Source organism: Schistocerca nitens, chromosome 6 (assembly GCF_023898315.1).
Source record: "Schistocerca nitens isolate TAMUIC-IGC-003100 chromosome 6, iqSchNite1.1, whole genome shotgun sequence".
Taxonomy (NCBI): domain Eukaryota; kingdom Metazoa; phylum Arthropoda; class Insecta; order Orthoptera; family Acrididae; genus Schistocerca; species Schistocerca nitens.
Genome location: NC_064619.1, coordinates 322,648,600 through 322,662,541, shown reverse-complemented (window position 1 = coordinate 322,662,541; position 13,942 = coordinate 322,648,600). Strand labels below are relative to the sequence as shown.

The following is a 13,942-nucleotide window of genomic DNA, read 5'->3' as shown; positions in this document are numbered from 1 at the left end:
GGACAGGGTGGAAACCAAATGGATTCTGGCCGTCATCCCTTAAAACGTTCCCGGACTAAACTATGAGATACCCCCATGTCGTGTCCAGTCGCTCGAGTATTTGTCGTAGGTGCTTCTTCGAATTGCTCGAGAACAGTGTCTTCAAATGCAGCATCCTGTGGTGTTCGAGGTCTCCTAGTATCACCACGGTATCCCACTAACGAGTCTGTTTCGCCAGGTCACCGGTGATTTGCTGCAAACCTTTCCGGGTGAGTGTGGCGTCTTGCTGGGTACTGCTCCTCATACATCAGTCGAGCTTCATGCTCATTACCGTCGGCTAGTCCTGAAACAAAAATCATATCTCGTTGTTGTTCAAACGAATACTGTGCCGCAATGCTTGTTCTATGACTAATTCGCTAGTGAAGTGTATGTGCTTCGGATTGAAGCTTACGTGTGAGTGGCTCTGACGTAAGGTGAAGACAAACAACAAGATCTATTCGACACGTGTGCGTATCACGCTAGGTCAGTGACAGGGCGAGGGACGTATGTATGTGTGAAACGACAACCATAGCGCTGCCCGTCAACCGACGAACGGCAACAGGGTAATCCCACGGCCAATCGGAGCCCGTGGCGCCAAGCTTCCGTAGTTTAAAAATGGTGCGATTTCCACCTACAGAACATTGGTAATTTTGGTTCCTGCTGGCATCAGCTATCCAAGGTTAAAATTACGTGACACAATTTTTCTCCACTCTGTATACAGGACTCACCAGCGCTTGGGTCTCTGCGCTGAGCGAGACATTGGCGATAAATGGAAGCTAAGTGAAGGGCCACTACTTCTCTCTGTAAAATCGAACTGAAGTTCCATCCAAACCTGGCGATGTATTTCTTTTCATCCCTTGGAGTTGCTTCTGTACGCGATGGATGCTTATTATTATGTCCTCTGCACGACTCAATGTTGGCTGCTGTACGGTATAAAACTGCTACAAAATCCTCGGGCAATAGACCGCGCTGCTCGGACTGTTAACACAACTGGCACTGCTAAGTGTATCCTATGACCTCCACATCGCTGGCAACGGGTTATACACAATGCTGGTGACTACTTTGAATGTCAGTAAAACTTTTAAACACATATATATTTTGTACGAGCTGCAAATAAATAGTTGCCACTATTAAGGATCCCTCGTATCTTTAAAACGTGATATTGACAGAAGACATCCAAACAGTTGAAAGAAGGCAGCTCGTTTTGTATTATCACGAAATAAAAGAGTGCCACGCATTATACGCGAGTAGGGGTGGCAGTCTTTAAAACAAAGCCCTTTCAAGCTGCAGTGAGATCTATCCACCTCATTTTATCAACTACATTTCTCCTCCGAACGTGAAAGAGCTTTGTTTAACGCCCAGCTACATAGGGAAAAATGACCACAGGAATCAGAGCTCGCGCGGAAACATATAGTTGTTAATTTTTACCATGTGCTGTTCGAGAATGGATCGGTCGAGAGATCGTCTTAAAGGGGTCTAGAACCTTCTGCTGAGCACTTAAGTGTGGAGTGCTGAGCAGTCATGTAGATGTAGACCTGAAGGTAAAGGTACTGAAACGTAGAAATGTACAAGCCTTTCACTAAAGAATGGATGAATCACAACTAGTTATTCATGCCACACAGCTCTTTCAGTGTGGCTATGTGCAGAGATTTGAAGTGGAAAGATGACCTCAAACTAATTGCAGGCTTTTGTATTACTGTGGAACCTGCTGTACGTCCGTGAAAGTAGTAGTCGAACGGTGTTTTGCAATACACTTCCACAGTCCATACTGGAGTATTTTCAGATTTTTTGAATCCACACTCGGTTGGAGGGGAGTAGGACACTGCGTATGTACAGAAAAGTGTCGATCGAATACTCGCAGACCATGGCATTTTGCTGTATGCATCGTATTGTTGATACGATATCACGCTGAAGAAGCGCACTAAGTGTCCAAAACCGGCAAAGAAACTAAATTTCCTTTATGCAACTGGTTGCTTATTATTTCGTCACATGTGACTAAAGTTACTGAAAATGCTTAAGATACTAATCATTATGATTTCGTAACAATACATTTCAGCTGCCATTTTCGGTGTGTAGAGTGTCATTTATATTTGCAAGTGTGTGTGTGTGTGTGTGTGTGTGTGTGTGTGTGTGTGTGTGTGTGTTTATACATTATGTATATATAATAAGAAAAACCAGAAAATTTTCTAAATTTACAAGAAACTAATCACATATACGAAACAATGGGGGATAAAAAAAGCGCTATTAACTGTTAACGTGAATATGATTGAACACGCACTGCGTATACCAGTCATATTCACTTGCCCAATTAGTAGGACTATTTTACCTGCGTTTGGTTTATATATGTGATTCATTTTTTGTAATATTAGCTGGTGTTTCTTAATACCCCACGGCGTCGCCCGTGTCCGTGTTTAACATGTATATTGCACATACTTCGTACTCCCGTGCTCTATGTTCATATCTTCCTCCTCCAGCTCTCTGTGTAGAAGAGGTGGAGTATTTGTTTATTCCAATCTGTATTTGTTATAAAATAATGTGAACTGTTTTTGCAGCAGCATATCGAAATAATTCCATTTCTGTGTAATTTTGACGGCAGTGTAGAAATTACAGAGGGTATAGAAACATGTAGACACTCCTTGACAATCAATGTAACCAGAACAAAATGATGTACCAATTCTTGCATGGAGGGAAGGTTATTTTTTGTGTTCAAAGTGACCTCCATTAGAAGCCAAACGCCGTCATGTTAACCGAACCCCGGCAGTCAGTATTGGTGGTGCGATAGCCACACAGGACACCTCGAAGGTTTCTCGTAGCTCATTCGGTGTAGCTGGCTTCTGGTGACAAACTTCATTTTTCAAGGTCCTCCATACATAGAAGTCAAGAGGTGTAAGATCTGGAGACCGTGGTGGGTACTCAACAGGTCCTCTACGACCTATCCATCTCTGTGGTAGTGAAGCTGAGCGCCATCTTCTTGTAGATAATACCTTTCAGTTCCAAACACCTCTCGGAAGGCAGGTAAAATCGATGTTGACAGCTTATGAAGTATAATATTATGGCTCAAAAGAAGAAATTAATGTTTTAAGCTGGTAATATTAAACTCGCTATTATTGAACTAGTGTGTGTAGTGTCTCTGTTGTATGTCTGCCAAGGACAGAGCGGCGCCGACTACTTCCAAAGCGGCTGTAATTTCGTACATGTAGACCAGTTTTTATCGTGGTATAGAAGCAGCTGCCGCCTCCGACGGTCGCCTGTAAAATTCTTGAAATGTAACAGAAAGAAAACATATATAGGATCTTCTCGAATTGGGATACTGCCATTCACATTTGGTCATTCGATGATTGTCTGCGAGTGAAATGAGCTCGTTTTAGCAGAGAAAACTTTCTCTATGCTTTTGACGGTGCTATTGAAGCAGGTTCTATAGCAAACATCGACCACCAAATGTTCGAAGTCCCATACAAGCTTGTCGTACATTACAGTTCATCGCAAAAATAAATTCGCAAAATTACCTTTGAAATGTACCAGACTATATTATGGCAATTACGAAGCTCCACATTAACGTTACATATCGCTTGTGGATCTCCAAAAACACAAGTTATACAATATGGCGGCTAACATTGGCTGTTTCATTGCACACACTTCATACATGTCCTCTCGTTATTCTGTCTCGCAACAAACTCCGGTCACATATCGATTTTCTTACATTTCTTCGCTCGCCATGGAGCAATGCTAGGTCAAGGAATAAATATTAACTAGGACCCAATAACGATACGAAGGTTCTTGAATCGAACAGCTGATCCATTCACGACACCCAACCGCTAGCACTGGCCAAGGAGTGGCGGCTTACACTACCACCCACTCTCAACTGCGACCTGCGACTCGTCAGACTAGACGACCCAAAAATTTATCCTGAATAAGACAAATAGTTGCACGCGTTAGTGGCTGAGCTCCGTACACATTACACGATTATCATTGCACCTCTATCATGCTTTCGTTCCTGTAGTACCATCTCAATACGGCTTTGAGTTACTCAAAGAACAAATGTACCTCATTCGTTGCTGTACTGCCATCTGCTGAAAACCACGTCCAAAGATCTGTTGACAAAACAATGGCCTACCTTACCACACAAAATTTAAACGATGTCATTTTTTTCGAAAGATATCTACTGTGAATGAGTGTCTACAGTTTCCTGGACCCCTCTGTATTCACACAGAGAAGTATACATATCCCCATTAAGGAAAGTAGCACGCAATATACACAACTGACTATTTAACTGAATTATAAAAAATACTTTTCTTTATACATCCAGGCGCTTGGATGCATAAATTCTGGGCTGAGCAAACGACGTGTAGATGTCCGTGGGAGAGTCATGGGTATGACAAATCCACTTTATACTATGTAATAGACTGCCCTGTGTCCTGTTTAAAGTAATTGAAAATGCAGGTCGTACGGGAAATTGCTGTCTCCGGAAAGTCAATGGGAGGTGTATTCCAAAACGCGGCATTCCCGCGATGTACATTGTTTAACCCTCTTTTGTTTTTGATAAATGACAGCCTCAGTCACATTGGCTAGCTTCTTCGTAACACACGGGCATGCTCCGTTGCGAAGTTTTCGTGCATCAAGATTTCGAAAGAACGTGGTTGGTGCTCCCACTTTGAGTAAACGGCGATACGGCAGCAGCCCAGCGGCATCAACCGAGTTTAGTACCTCCTTTGGGAACTGTAGGGCCTCAGCGCTAACAATACTATCAACAGACTTGTACTCAGTAACTACACTTGATAACATTTCTAGTACTTTTTATTTCGTTGACGTTATCTTTTTAGGCGGAAGGGCGCACTAATGGAAGAATGGCCCCCTTTCGAAACCAGTGCATAGTGCAAACGTTGTTCGAGATATAGAATCCAACCAGATCAATGAGCTTTGCAATGGAAGATACCAAAATACACACACATGCACACTTACATCAGCACACATACAGTCACATAAAAAAGTGGAAGTAAATATCGGAAAGTTGGCTACACTTACAAGTGACACTCTAGACACCGCAAATGATAGTTGAAACCACAGATGCAACACGGAAAATTAATAACTTTCAAGCGGTTTTCCACACGAGGGAAAGCTGCAAGGTTTTAAATAATGAATCACACGCATTACTGTAAGTACCTTTAAATTAAATTATAAAAAACTTCCCTGAATTGTTTTTAAATATATAACCAATGTACTATCCCGAAGAAACACACAGTAGTCCAGGACACCCACTGAAGATGGCTTTTTAAGAAGGCGAAACGAGTGTGCATGGATAAATAAAATTAAACACTAACGTGCAACATGCAAAAAGGCTTTTTTCTGCACACTACTGCAATTTATATACAGCAGCTGACACTATGTTTAGCAACATTCAAATATTTTTTTACCCACAAAAAATCATCAGGTAGATTATTTTTGAATACTGTACTATGAAAATGATCAAAGTGTAATTATTACCGAGGCCTCTTTTATTTTGTTCGCAGAGAGTCGTCTGCGCAGAATGAGATCACCCCTATTAGCCTATGTAAGTACAACGCATGGTAAATCCTGTCTCTCTCTACGACTAACGTACATTTTACAAATACTTGTTGAACTAGCAGAATTGATCATTGTTTGCTCTTCAACCTTCAAATTTTACATGATCTTTCATTTTTCATGTATTACTTTTACTTTTCTTTGTAAACATAGACGAAAAGATTTACTTGTTTTAGACACAAAATATAGTTTTTTAACTATTTCATTTTTTTAAAAAATCACATTCGATGGAGCGTAATACATAGTGCAGTGTTAGTAGAATCAGAAACACAATGCTGAAAACATAAAAGCGTGAACAGACATGAAGGGACTTAACTGCTTATGAAATAAGTGTCACATATCAGTTCAACCTGAAACTGAGGAGTCATGATGTACAATTGTAAACGTGAATAATATCCATAATCGCGATGAAACAAGTCTGTTCATGTTCTAACACTATAATCGGGTACAGAAAAGATGAGCTGTCATAATTCAACCACGTCTAGCAGTGATGGGGAAACTATTGCCATGTAACTTAATGTCTACAATCCTAAGTATTCATTTCTGCCCAGAAAAGTGCCATAAGGTTTAATTCGTTACTTACAATCGCAATCTAGAAAACACGCAACCCAGAATTTTTGCTTTTTAGCGGCACGTTTAATACTTATAGTTCAAGAATTTTTTAAAAATACTTATTCAATGAAAAGCCTACACGTAAAGGCATGTAGCGTTGAATTTATTCATTGCAGGACTGATGAAGCTGGTAAGTTATTGCTACACAAAACTGCTTCTTTAGTACACACTCAAAGGTGCTGCATAATGAATGTAACCGCTATTTTCGAAGTTGTGCGGACGGGGATTGAAGCAACTATTGTAGCACATTCCTGCGTAAGTACATTCGAAAAGATTCCATGTCAAATACTAATAATAGTTTTAATATGAAAAGCTTCAATATAATTTTACTTCTATATGAAATTAGACGAAATGAAACCGGTTAGTTCAGTGGAGTGATTTTAATTAACGTTCGAAGCTAGAGATCTTCTTCCTGGACATCATTTAGTGCTTCTAATTGTAGCTTCAAAAACAAAATCAAATTAAATGAATTATTACTTGACCATTGGATAGTTCTTACTGTCTGTTTCACCACAGAGAATTAGATGTGTCATTACATGCCCAAACCAATCAGTTCTTAAGTTTGAGAAATTCATTCTACCACCGAGTGAAAACAAAGCTCCCGTGACGTACGTAGTTTATTTTACGTAAGACAGAACGAGGAAATATGCAGAATACATTTGTGACACGGTGTTACAGGCACACGAAATGTCGCGTTTCCGGAAATACGGAATTATGGGGAGAGACGTGTACACAGTTGCAGATCTACTAAGATTATTCTGGCTTGCTAAAATGTTTCCTGTAAATGGTAGTCTAAGTAGTTAATTCTCAACCGCTAGGCCGCATGTGGTGCGTGTTAGTTATCTTGATGGTCGTTGTGGGTCTCCTAATGTGTAGTCTGCGCACAGAGTAACAGTAGGAAGGAATGGGTTTATGTAATAGCAAATGAATCGAGATTACAGCCCACAGCCATTGCTCCGTAGGTCTGCCTACAAAACTGAGTCGTTCAGAATGCGGCTAAAGCTGCTTCTCGAAGCAAATGAAAGCGGAAATAGAAAGAAACACATCTCGTATGCCAGGACCTTCAATATTGTTAGTCACGTACAGCAATGGTTTGCCCAATTTGTAAATCATATTACTAAGAAATGGGAAGGCGCGGCTAGGAAATTACATGTAGAAAATTCAGAACCGCTGTCAGGTTTTCAGGCGGGGAGATTCTTTTGCAGCGATATCTGGCAATGGACGTATTTATTCGTAGGACCACAAGAAAAAATACTAAGTAATTTTTTACAAGAAAAAACATTTTGCGGCTTTCAACTCAGTTATATCTCAAGAAGAGGCACGCAGATTTCTAATTTAATCTGCAGACACCGCCTTGAGAAAGGTTCCTTGAGTTGTAGGATCCAAGAAATAATAAAATAAGGATACATGACTGACGTTTGGAAACGTCTAAAACAGGCTGTCGTAAGTTACAAGCAATTTCATCGTCGAAGCAGTTGACAGTAATAACACAGCGGTAAATTATTATGGTACCTGTGTATAGAAAACTAAGTATGTAGCTCTCATTAAAGAATACCCTTGTCTTCTTATTTACCGATTACTCAGTTAATATTCTTTCCTAAAATGTACTATTCACAGCATTAGTTGGGGTTACGAATGGCTTATTAAATGCAAAATGAAAGCGGCATCGCAACAGTTAAGACACTGAACTCGCATTTGGGGAGACCGTTATTCAAATCGCCGTATGCAGAGCTAAATTTAGTTACCCAGGGATGTTCTTTTTTTTCGCGAGACATGAAATTGGAGTAACACGTCGAGGCATGGGACCTAAATGATCTTGAAATCGTTCTGGGAAACCTGTATGATACTTGACCCACGAGTCTTACAGTGTTACCAACTATAGTTCCTCTGTCATATGTGCTGGGTTCACGGAGTCTATATGGGTATCGACAACATCCCATAAATGGTCGACTGGGTTCAGTTCGGGTGATGTAGGTGACCAAGCCGTTGTTGAGAATTCACGGGTATGTTCATCAAACCACCTGCTTGCTACAAAAGGACGGCGAATTCAAGCATTGTCCTGCTGGAAAAGGTCATCTCCTCAGGGTAGTCTATTGTCAGCAGGGGATCCAGCAGATCAGCGTGAATCTCTGCGTAAACTACCTTTCTCACTGGACATGGACAAGAGGGCCTGATTGGAACCATGTGATCACACTTGATTGCATTGAAAGGCCTCTAGTCCTAAATTTAATGAAATTTATTTCTGGTAATGATTAATTTGTCTTCATTGAATTCAGAAGAGTGCATTTCCGTTACTTGCTTACGGCACAGTCATGCCTGGGAGAAGGATTGTCTATGGAACCAATTTTATTGATTTTATTTCCTTCTCATTTTATACCAGCGTGCTATGGACGTCTTACGGACAGTTCTAACCACGGATAGGGCCGCGGTATTAATGTGTTGATCACTGGAAGTCAAATCAGAATAGCTTTCTTGGTTCTTATTGTTGAGCCGTGGAATTGTCTGTTGAATTTAGTCTTTTTAAAAACTACTTCGTGTGTTTTTTCAGGCATAATAATAGGAAAGCTGTGGAAATTTCCACCGAATTCTTGTTCAAATTTTGTCCAGTAAACTGAAGGGAGCCTTGAGCAATTGGTGCTGGCATTTCCGGCATCCAACCGATTGTGCAAAACCCTGCACTGCAATGTTGGCTATCACATCTCCTCCGTCCCCACTCAAGCGACAGCTTTTGAATTTTTTAGAGTCAGTTTGTCGAGGTCTGACGGCGTGCTGAGTGCATCGTCATTTCGAGCGGACTGGATAAAACATTTTTTTTTAATTCCAGTTAGTCGTTTCCCTTCATAGTGTAGGTAATCTCTGTAGAATGACAATACCGTTATCAAGGAAATTACGTAGCTCAGATTTGTGTGTATAGATTTTATAGGTTTTAATTTAGTTTCTGGGAGGACGAATTTGATTTCATTTTCCTCCATCATTAGGATTTTTCCATTGTCCTTTCTACAATTTCTTGACCAGAATGAGTGGTCACTAGCCAGGTCTGTAATTCGTAGGACCTATTAGCTGAAAGCAAGGGGAAACTACAGCCGTAATTCGTCCCGAGGACATGCAGCTTTACTGTATGATTAAATGATGATGGTGTCCTCTTGGGTAAAATATTCCGGAGGTAAAATAGTCCCCCATTCGGATCTCCGGGCGGGGACTACTCAAGGGGACGTCATTATCAGGAGAAAGAAAACTGGCGTTCTACGGATCGGAGCGTGGAATGTCAGATCCCTTAATCGGGCAGGTAGGTTAGAAAATTTAAAAAGGGAAATGGATAGGTTAAAGTTAGATAGAGTGGGAATTAGTGAAGTTCGGTGGCAGGAGGAACAAGACTTTTGGTCAGGTGAATACAGGGTTATAAATACAAAATCAAATAGGGATAATGTAGGAGTAGGTTTCATAGTGAATAAAAAAAATAGGAGTGCGGGTTAGCTACTACAAGCAGCATAGTGAACGCATTATTGTGGCCAAGATAGACACAAAGTCCATGCCTACTACAGTAGCACAAGTTTATATGCCAACTAGCTCTGCAGATGATGAAGAAATTGAAGAAATGTATGACGAGATAAAAGAAATTATTCAGGTAGTGAAGGGAGACGAAAATTTAATAGTCATGGGTGACTGGAATTCGTCAGTAGGAAAAGGGAGAGAAGGAAACATAGTAGGTGAATATGGATTGGGGGGAAGAAATGAAAGAGGAAGCCGCCTTGTAGAATTTTGCACAGAGCATAACTTAATCATAGCTAACAATTGGTTCAAGAATCATAAAAGAAGGTTGTATACCTGGAAGAATCCTGGAGATACTAAAAGGTATCAGATAGATTATATAATGGTAAGACAGAGATTTAGGAACCAGGTTTTAAATTGTAAGACATTTCCAGGGGCAGATGAGGAATCTGACCACAATCTATTGGTTATGAACTGCAGATTGAAACTGAAGAAACTGCAAAAAGGTCGGAATTTAAGGAGATGGTACCTGGATAAACTGAAAGAACCAGAGGTTGTAGAGAGTTTCAGGGAGAGCATACGGGAACAATTGACAGGATTGGGGGAAAGAAATACAGTAGAAGAAGAATGGGTAGCTCTGAGGGATGAAGTAGTGAAGGCAGCAGACGATCAAGTAGGTAAAAAGGCGAGGGCTAATAGAAATCCTTGGGTAACAGAAAAAATATTGAATTTAATTGATGAAAGGAGAAAGTATAAAAATTTTGTGAATGAAGCAGGCAAAAAGGAATACAAACGTCTCAAAAATGAGATCGACAGGAAGTACAAAATGGCTAAGCAGGGATGGCTAGAAGACAAATGTACGGATATAGAGGCTTGTCTCACTTGGGGTAAGATAGATACTGCCTACAGGAAAATTAAAGAGACCTTTGGAGAGAAGAGAACGACTTGTATAAATATCAAGAGCTCAGATGGCAACCCAGTTCTAAGCAAAGAAGGGAAGGCAGAAAGGTGGAAGGAGTATATAGAGGGTTTATACAAGGGCGAAGTACTTGAGGACAGTATTATGGAAATGGAAGAGGATGTAGACGAAGACGAAATGGGAGATAAGATACTGCGTGAAGAGTTTGACAGAGCACTGAAAGACCTGAGTCGAAACAAAGCCCCGGGAGTAGACAACATTCCATTAGAACTACTGATGGCCTTGGGAGAGCCAGTCATGACGAAACTCTACCATCTGGTGAGCAAGATGTATGAGACAGGCGAAATACCCCCAGACTTCAAGAAGAATATAATAATTCCAATCCCAAAGAAAGCAGGTGATGACAGATGTGAAAATTACCGAACTATCAGTTTAATAAGTCACAGCTGCAAAATACTAACGCAAATTCTTTACAGACGAATGGAAAAACTGGTAGAAGCGGACCTCGGGGAAGATCAGTTTGGATTCCGTAGAAATGTTGGAACACGTGAGACAATACTAACCTTACGACTTATCTTAGAAGAAAGATTAAGAAAAGGCAAACCTACGTTTCTAGCATTTGTAGACTTAGAGAAAGCTTTTGACAATGTTAACTGGAATACCGTCTTTCAAATTCTGAAGGTGGCAGGGGTAAAATACAGGGAGCGAAAGGCTATTTACAATTTGTACAGAAGCCAGATGGCAGTTATAAGAGTCGAGGGGCATGAAAGGGTAGCAGTGGTTGGGAAAGGAGTGAGACAGGGTTGTAGCCTCTCCCCGATGTTATTCAATCTGTATATTGAGCAAGCAGTAAAGGAAACAAAAGAAAAATTCGGAGTAGATATTAAAATTCATGGAGAAGAAGTAAAAACTGTGAGGTTTGCCGATGACATTGTAATTCTGTCAGAGACAGCAAAGGACTTGGAAGAGCAGTTGAACGGAATGGACAGTGTCTTGAAAGGAGGATATAAGATGAACATCAACAAAAGCAAAACGAGGATAATGGAATGTAGTCAAATTAAATCGGGTGATGCTGAGGGAATTAGATTAGGAAATGAGACGTTTAAAGTAGTAAAGGAGTTTTGCTATTTAGGGAGTTAAGTAACTGATGATGGTCGAAGTAGACAGGATATAAAATGTAGACTATCAATGGCAAGGAAATCGTTTGTGAAGAAGATAAATTTGTTAACATCGAATATACACTCCTGGAAATGGAAAAAAGAACACATTGACACCGGTGTGTCAGACCCACCATACTTGCTCCGGACACTGCGAGAGGGCTGTACAAGCAATGATCACACGCACGGCACAGCGGACACACCAGGAACCGCGGTGTTGGCCGTCGAATGGCGCTAGCTGCGCAGCATATGTCCACCGCCGCCGTCAGTGTCAGCCAGTTTGCCGTGGCATACGGAGCTCCATCGCAGCCTTTAACACTGGTAGCATGCCGCGACAGCGTGGACGTGAACCGTATGTGCAGTTGACGGACTTTGAGCGAGGGCGTATAGTGGGCATGCGGGAGGCCGGGTGGACGTACCGCCGAATTGCTCAACACGTGGGGCGTGAGGTGTCCACAGTACATCGATGTTGTCGCCAGTGGTCGGCGGAAGGTGCACGTGCCCGTCGACCTGGGACCGGACCGCAGCGACGCACGGATGCACGCCAAGACCGTAGGATCCTACGCAGTGCCGTAGGGGACCGCACCGCCACTTCCCAGCAAATTAGGGACACTGTTGCTCCTGGGGTATCGGCGCGGACCATTCGCAACCGTCTCCATGAAGCTGGGCTACGGTCCCGCACACCGTTAGGCCGTCTTGCGCTCACGCCCCAACATCGTGCAGCCCGCCTCCAGTGGTGTCGCGACAGGCGTGAATGGAGGGACGAATGGAGACGTGTCGTCTTCAGCGATGGGAGTCGCTTCTGCCTTGGTGCCAATGATGGTCGTATGCGTGTTTGGCGCCGTGCAGGTGAGCGCCACAATCAGGACTGCATACGACCGAGGCACACAGGGCCAACACCCGGCATCATGGTGTGGGGAGCGATCTCCTACACTGGCCGTACACCACTGGTGATCGTCGAGGGGACACTGAATAGTGCACGGTACATCCAAACCGTCATCGAACCCATCGTTCTACCATTCCTAGACCGGCAAGGGAACTTGATGTTCCAACAGGACAATGCACGTCCGCATGTATCCCGTGCCACCCAACGTGCTCTAGAAGGTGTAAGTCAACTACCCTGGCCAGCAAGATCTCCGGATCTGTCCCCCATTGAGCATGTTTGGGACTGGATGAAGCGTCGTCTCACGCGGTCTGCACGTCCAGCACGAACGCTGGTCCAACTGAGGCGCCAGGTGGAAATGGCATGGCAAGCCGTTCCACAGGACTACATCCAGCATCTCTACGATCGTCTCCATGGGAGAATAGCAGCCTGCATTGCTGCGAAAGGTGGATATACACTGTACTAGTGCCGACATTGTGCATGCTCTGTTGCCTGTGTCTATGTGCCTGTGGTTCTGTCAGTGTGATCATGTGATGTATCTGACCACAGGAATGTGTCAATAAAGTTTCCCCTTCCTGGGACAATGAATTCACGGTGTTCTTATTTCAATTTCCAGGAGTGTAGATTTAAGTGTCAGGAAGTCGTTTCTGAAAGTATTTGTATGGAGTGTAGCCATGTATGGAAGTGAAACATAGACGATAACTGGTTTGGACAAGATGAGAATAGAAGCTTTCGAAATGTGGTGCTACAGAAGAATGCTGAAGATAAGGTGGGTAGATCACGTAACTAATGAGGAGGTATTGAATAGGATTGGGGAGAAGAGAAGTTTGTGGCACAACTTGACTAGAAGAAGGGATCGGTTGGTTGGACATGTTTTGAGGCATCAAGGGATCACAAATTTAGCATTGGAGGGCAGCGTGGAGGGTAAAAATCGTAGAGGGAGACCAAGAGATAAATACAGTAAGCAGATTCAGAAGGATGTAGGCTGCAGTAGGTACTGGGAGATGAAGAAGATTGCACAGGATAGAGTAGCATGGAGAGGTGCATCAAACCAGTCTCAGGACTGAAGACCACAACAACAACAACAACAATTAGCATATTCGTTGATACTGTCAAATTATTTTCTAGTGGTTTTCTTTCACATCTGTAGCGAGCGTTTGAGCTTTATTCTTCTCACAAGAACAGGCACGTCCAAGACTTCTGACAATACAACCGTTTGCTAAGAGCATTATATCAAGAGAGTTTGTTAACAACGAACTACCAGTAAGGAACCATGTTATCTGGATGTCTTTGCTTAGCTAAGAG

General features: G+C 42.3%; 1 protein-coding gene across 1 annotated transcript in view; it reads left to right on the top strand.

Moving 5' to 3' along the window:
• The window catches only part of LOC126262621 (sex peptide receptor), a 1,348,766-nt gene that overhangs the window by 997,853 nt on the left and 336,971 nt on the right, over positions 1-13,942 (top strand). The window contains exon 5 of the mRNA XM_049959378.1: positions 5,526-5,566. The gene's annotated coding sequence lies outside the window, so the exon portion shown is untranslated. The remainder of the gene's footprint in view (positions 1-5,525; positions 5,567-13,942) is intronic.